General features: G+C 33.1%; 1 long non-coding RNA gene across 1 annotated transcript; it reads right to left on the bottom strand.

Annotated features, from left to right (window-relative positions):
- Positions 1-2,747: 2,747 nt before the first annotated feature.
- Positions 2,748-3,417, bottom strand: LOC138889053 (uncharacterized). The gene is made up of 2 exons (XR_011406616.1): positions 3,196-3,417; positions 2,748-3,104 (listed from the first exon to the last, which is right to left on the bottom strand). It is a non-coding gene; the product is annotated as an uncharacterized lncRNA (long non-coding RNA).
- Positions 3,418-6,085: the final 2,668 nt, after the last annotated feature.

Below are 6,085 nucleotides of genomic sequence, written 5' to 3'. Positions count from 1 at the left end.
TTGGTTAAGTCTTGATGAACTTTGGAGATATTCTTTTATAGTCGTATTTAAGTATCCATCATATTGGTTCTTTCATGTATTTCTTTTTAGCAAATCTGATATGCTCTATTTTTCCCATCCACTAGCTTCTTGCATGCTATATTATTTTCCATGGTCTGCAGAATAGCTTAGCCACTTCAGTTCTGGTATCCTGCGTTGCACTACCCATGTATGAATGACTTGAAATTCATAAAAGCTTTCAAAAGAATGTTAGGTTTAATCTCAAACTTGAAGAGTTCTCAGATTAGCTTAACTCTTTACATCGAGTTGTTTTCCTTTCGGGGGGGGGGGGTAATTAAAAGCATATGATTTCATTAAAACGTGTTATCCTAAATGGAATTCAGATTCGCTTATTTAACAATCTCATGAGGTATTGTCGGTTATTGAATGCATTGGAATGAGGTTTAATCAAGTGTAGAATCTTGCACAATTACTGTTGTTGAATCAGTCATGGGATTACTTCGAATAGGATAGTTCGATGCCCAGGTTTCCCTTCTGTGAGCTGCAGCGACTCGATTGGATGTGCTTGTATTTGCAGCCTGTTTGGGCCTGTGATTCGAGCCCACTTTCACTTGATATAGGTGTTTCGCATAAGTAATTGTGTTTGTATTAGATCAGACTATGAATTTTTTCAAACCATTTCTTAATTGAATTTTGATTTTTCTTGGAGTGGTGATGTTCTCTTAGATTGCTAGATGACAGAAATTGTTGAGTTTAATTAGTTAAAGTTCATAAATAATTTCATTAATTTAATTCTTTGTCCTCCTATAGTTTTCAACTGATTGACTTTATTTGGTCGAGCGAATGTCGGGATTCATAGAACTGGGCCTAACGTTGGCCCAATTGAGGAAGCTCATGACAGACTTGGCAGTTTGTCACCTGTTTTTTTATCTTCTCGTCCTTTTAAAAATGGGCTCCTCCCAAGCCAAGTCTCAGAAGGCATTCATAAAAAGACTTGTGTATTTCATGAACTTGAATTTATTTAATTTTGCTAAATCCATCTTTCGTCCCTGCGAGGGCATCTTTGTTGAAACAATTTTTGTTTAATAGCTTAGTCATTTGACGCAGAATCAGCTACCAAGTAGACTCGATTTTCAGTAATTAGTACCCCTTCAATGTCTTTCCTTCAATTAGTTTCCTTAAAATGAATTGGGGCAAGCCACATTAGAAAAATAATAGTTATGGCCCTCCAAATTTTAGTTTGATTAATCTTTTTAATTTAGAATTAAGGTGTGTTATGCCAAACAAAAAATGATAATTGCATGGCCCTCATTTAATTAATCTTGTATTGATCCTTAGAATTCGAGGCGTGCCGTTTAGTTAAAATTCCATGACCCTCGCAAATTGCAAACGCGTAGTCATTTTATGCGCGTTATTTTTAATAATTGACTTCCTTAAACTCGGGTGTGCATTTCATGTGACCCAAATCCAAATCCTAATAACGTTGAATAAAATGTGTTTCGGATTGCGGGTGCATTTCAAGTGACGCGATCCAAAGATTTTAGACGATGTTAAATCTTCTTAAAAAAATGCGGTTAAAAGTTAAAATTTGTACATAGGTTCAAAATGTTCTAAAATTAGATAATTAAGCCAAATATGACAGTTGAGCGACCGTGCTAGAACCACGGAACTCGGGAATGCCTAACACCTTCTCCCGGGTTAACAGAATTCCTTACTCGGATTTCTGGTTCGCGGACTGTTAAACAGAGTTAATCTTTTCCTTGATTCGGGATTCAACCTGTGACTTGGGACACCATAATTATCCCAAATGGCGACTCTGAATCTTCAAATAAATAAATCCCGTTTCGATTGTCACTTTAAGTTGAAAAAAACTCCCTTAATACCCCTTTCCGGAGGTGTAGGAAAAAAGGAGGTGTGACAGTGTACATCTTGTACGCTAAGCACTCCATTTGTGGTGTTGGGCAAGTTATATCTCCCACCAATCCAATATTTAACTAATTACCCGCATAATATTTATCTCAATTCACTTAAATATTGATCACGTTAACATACCGCAGTTCGCATATATTCATTATTCATGGTCTTGTGATATAGCACTAGTTCGTAGCCTCTTTTGGCATACATAAAATATTATCTCCAATTATCATTGTCACACTTTTATGTCTTAAATCATTTCGGGACTTCATTCATTAACACAACGAGGATCCAAGTCTTGGAGGATAAAGTTACCTAGTACCTCTTGCTGGTGAGAGGTGACAGCTATCCCGTGAAACTAATTGAGGTGTATACAAGCTGATTCGGACGCCACGGTTATTAAAAAAATATAATTAGAAATAGGATTTAAAAAAAGGAAATTCTTCCACTTATTTTACTGGTGAATTCCTTTGTAGACCAAAGAGTCCATTTTTTAACTTTACCAATCCTCAAGGAAAAAGAATATAAATAAATTTTTTTAAAAAATAGCTCCACCTATTTTTACTGGTGAATCCCATTCTAGACTAGACTAGAGATCCATTTAGAGTGAGCAATTAATTGGAAGTAAACAGCAAATGAGAAATCCTAGAAACAACAGATTACTTGCACGAGCAAATTGGAAACTGATAAATTAAACAAATGCAATCTACTGCTTTAACAGTTGCAATTATACCATTACAAATAGAGAAGCATTATCCACCACGCGAATCAGAAATATGCTCTACAGCAAAAAGGGAAAATTTCTCATGTTAGATATCCACAAACAAACGCCATAACCATAAAATCATGCAATTCGAATATCTGTAGTATTTCAATTAAAATCTCAGTTCTCGATCCAATGATACTTCTAGAATTTTACACTAACAAGCAAATACACTTCAATGAAAACGTTATTTCAACACATCGAAAATTAAAATACACAGATTACCGAACAGAGCCACAAAATGAATTGATACAACAGGACTAGATCAGTTCAAGGCCAGCAACAGAAGCATGGTCCAAATTGAGAGTAAAACCATTACTTGAATCAGTAACTCCGTAACGCTGCAGAATTTGAGTTTCTTATTCTTCAATTTCTCCTTCAAAATCCTCATCTTCAATTCCTCCATCTCTTTTGAATTCTCCTCATTCTGAAATTATCAAAAATTATAAACTTAAAAAAAATCGCTATCTACGTAATCAAACGCATGGAAACGGAAGAAAGGGAAACAAAATGAAGACCTTGTTTTGGTCAATGATAGCAGAATTTAGAGTAGTGTTCTTCAGCGATGAGACTAGAATTGCAGCTTTGGCACATTGAATCGCGACTTTCGACTTGAGAGCTTCAGCTATTTCTCGTTCATGGGTGATGTCCTCCATTTTCTCTGTGTGTTCCCGCGCTCTACTGCTTTTCCGATGGGTACGATTTCAACTGGAAGAGACGGAAAAAGGGTTCTACACTTCTAGTTCGCGTGAACTTCACTACAGTATTTAAAAGTATTTCTCCCTCGCAACAAAGTATATATTGTGAAAATTGTAATTGCATTTTATTATGTCTCTAAATATGAATTTGAGTTATGTGTCACAGCTTGAATTTTGAGAGTTATTTTCTTTTTGACGGTAAATTCTGATATGAAGTTCTTAAGTTTTTTAAATAAAATTTATATATTTAAAAATGATATAAAAGGTATTATTATAAGTCACAAAAATTAATTATTTTAAAATATTTAAAAGGCATGAACATTGCCTTTAAAAAGTTAACACATATAAAAATTGTTATTAAAGGGGGAAAAATTTTGACACTCAATAAGGGGCGGACCCACATGGTGTCATCTAAACCAGCTTCGTTGAATTTTTTATCGTTTTATATAGGCTAATTATCTGAGAAATGACCATATATGGTGAGTTGAACCCACTTGAACAATGATAGTCTTATGGTATGTGGTCTTGCGGGTTCAAATTTTCCTAAAGATCAGGAGTTCGACATTCATCTCTGCTTTTCCTTGCTTCTTTTTTTTGGTTACGTCATGAATTTGCCAAATATATATGATAGAGATACCGTCAAACGTTAAAACTGAAGTTTAGGAGTGTTCATAAAAATCCGAAAAATCGAACCAAACCGACCAAAAAAATCGATATTTTTTGGTTTAGTTTTGGCTTTGAAATTTAAAAACCGGTCAAATTTGGTTTGGTTTTGGTTTTAATAAAAAAAAACCCGAACCAAACCGAATATTAGCTATTTTAAATTTAGAATTACACCTATATATATGTATACTTTTATACAAAATTTCAAAAAAATTATAGTAAATATTAATCGTTTGCACTTTTAGTGCAGTTCTTTACCTTTACATTCTAGTTTGATTGGTAGTTTTCTTTTGTTAAGTGTAAGAATCTATTTCATGTTAAAAATAATATATTTTTAATTGAGTCCTTAAATTATCCATCACTATTTGATTCAATTATCATCAATATATCTTGGTAAATAATAGATTTCTCAGAGGGCAATTGATTTGATAATGTTACGTTAAAAATATGGTCGCCGAAATATGTATTTGGTATTGTATGTCTTACATTTAAGAAAAAACCCGACAAATAACCGAAAAAATTGAAAAACCGATATAAACCGAATCAAGAAAAAGCGACTTAATTGGTTTGATTTGGTTCTAATATTTGAAAAACCGACTTACTTGGTTTGGTTTCTTTTTAGGGAAAAACCGATCCAAACCGAACCATTAACACCCCTACTGAAGTTCAATTAACAACTTTTCTCCCCTTCTTAGGTTTTTTTTTTGGTTTCCCACCCGATATCCATTATCCGGTTCCCGCATTGAAACCCAACTATATCCGGATTCGCGCCATATATTTCCTAAAAAAAATTTACTTTGTTTTATATCTGACTTCTTTACTCAAATCAATAAAAAAAATTCTAAAGGTTCAGTCTACCTCAAAAGTTCACAATTTTAATTCTGCAAAGTAAATCTTTCATAATCTTTTCTAAGTATGCAAGTGCAATCACTGAAATTATCTATAAGTTACTTTAACCTTCATTTGTTTAATGCTGAAATTGTTTATTTTGTGTTACAATAAAATTATTAATCTTGTTTATGAGCTCCCCCCTCCCTCTCCCTCTCTCTCTCTTACAATTTATAGTACTAGTTTAGATTATTTTAGTTAATAGTAACTCTTTATGTTTGTTGTCCTTTGTTTAGCTATTGCTATATTTCTTAGAGCTTAATAAATTTCTAGTTTTGTTAAATAGATTTCTTCTCTAAAATTTAAATGGTTAAACTAGTTAAACAAAATGGGTTAAATTGATTTTTTTTTTTTAAAACAACAATTTATTTTTATGGCTTTGAAATACTTTTCATGAGTCAAGTGTCTATCGAAAACAATTTTTCTACCTTCAAAAGATTGGAGTAAAATTTGCGTACACACTATTTTTCCCAAACCCCATTTATGAGGTTATACGGGGCAGGTTGTTCTTATTGTAAAATGGATGGATTCTTGTTAATTTTTAAACAAAATCGTACCCAACTTTACAAAAAAAAAAAGTGCAGATCTCAACTTATTTAATTTCTCATCTTATATAGTATTATGAACCCGGGGGAGGGGGGGTACATCTCGGTTGCCGTACCAAATGCTACCCCTATTGGTTATGTTTTTTATTGAACATGCTTATGTAAAAGTATGGGTCCGCCACTGCATTCAATTGGCAAATTATGGTTTGTAATGTTATATTTAGATAAAATAATAAACTTATAACATCCTTAAAACATAGCCAGACAAAACAAGTTCGTGGCAAATAAATTTTTTAACAGTAGCTCTGACGGTATGATTGTAGTCCTTAATTAGCTTTATTTTCTACAATTCAATTCATTAAACCGGTTTCAAATAATCCATGCACTCAAACGTTGATATAAGTACTGCAAAAGGGAGAAAATGGCTAAGTTGTGCTCTTGGTGGTTTCTTTTTAGTAATTAGTTTTTTTTCCCTGCCAATTGACGGCGTGAAGAAGGAAGATGGGAGAAAAACGAGGTAGACTAAAGAAAAGGAGAAACATACAAATAGTCAATTTGGTCTAATATTGATAGTATTTGGCTAATATATATAGTAATTTATGAATTATTTGATA

Source organism: Nicotiana sylvestris, chromosome 4 (assembly GCF_000393655.2).
Source record: "Nicotiana sylvestris chromosome 4, ASM39365v2, whole genome shotgun sequence".
NCBI classification, from domain to species: Eukaryota; Viridiplantae; Streptophyta; class Magnoliopsida; order Solanales; family Solanaceae; genus Nicotiana; species Nicotiana sylvestris.
The sequence above is the reverse complement of the archived record's forward strand: the minus strand, read 5'-3'. Positions and strand labels throughout refer to the sequence as shown.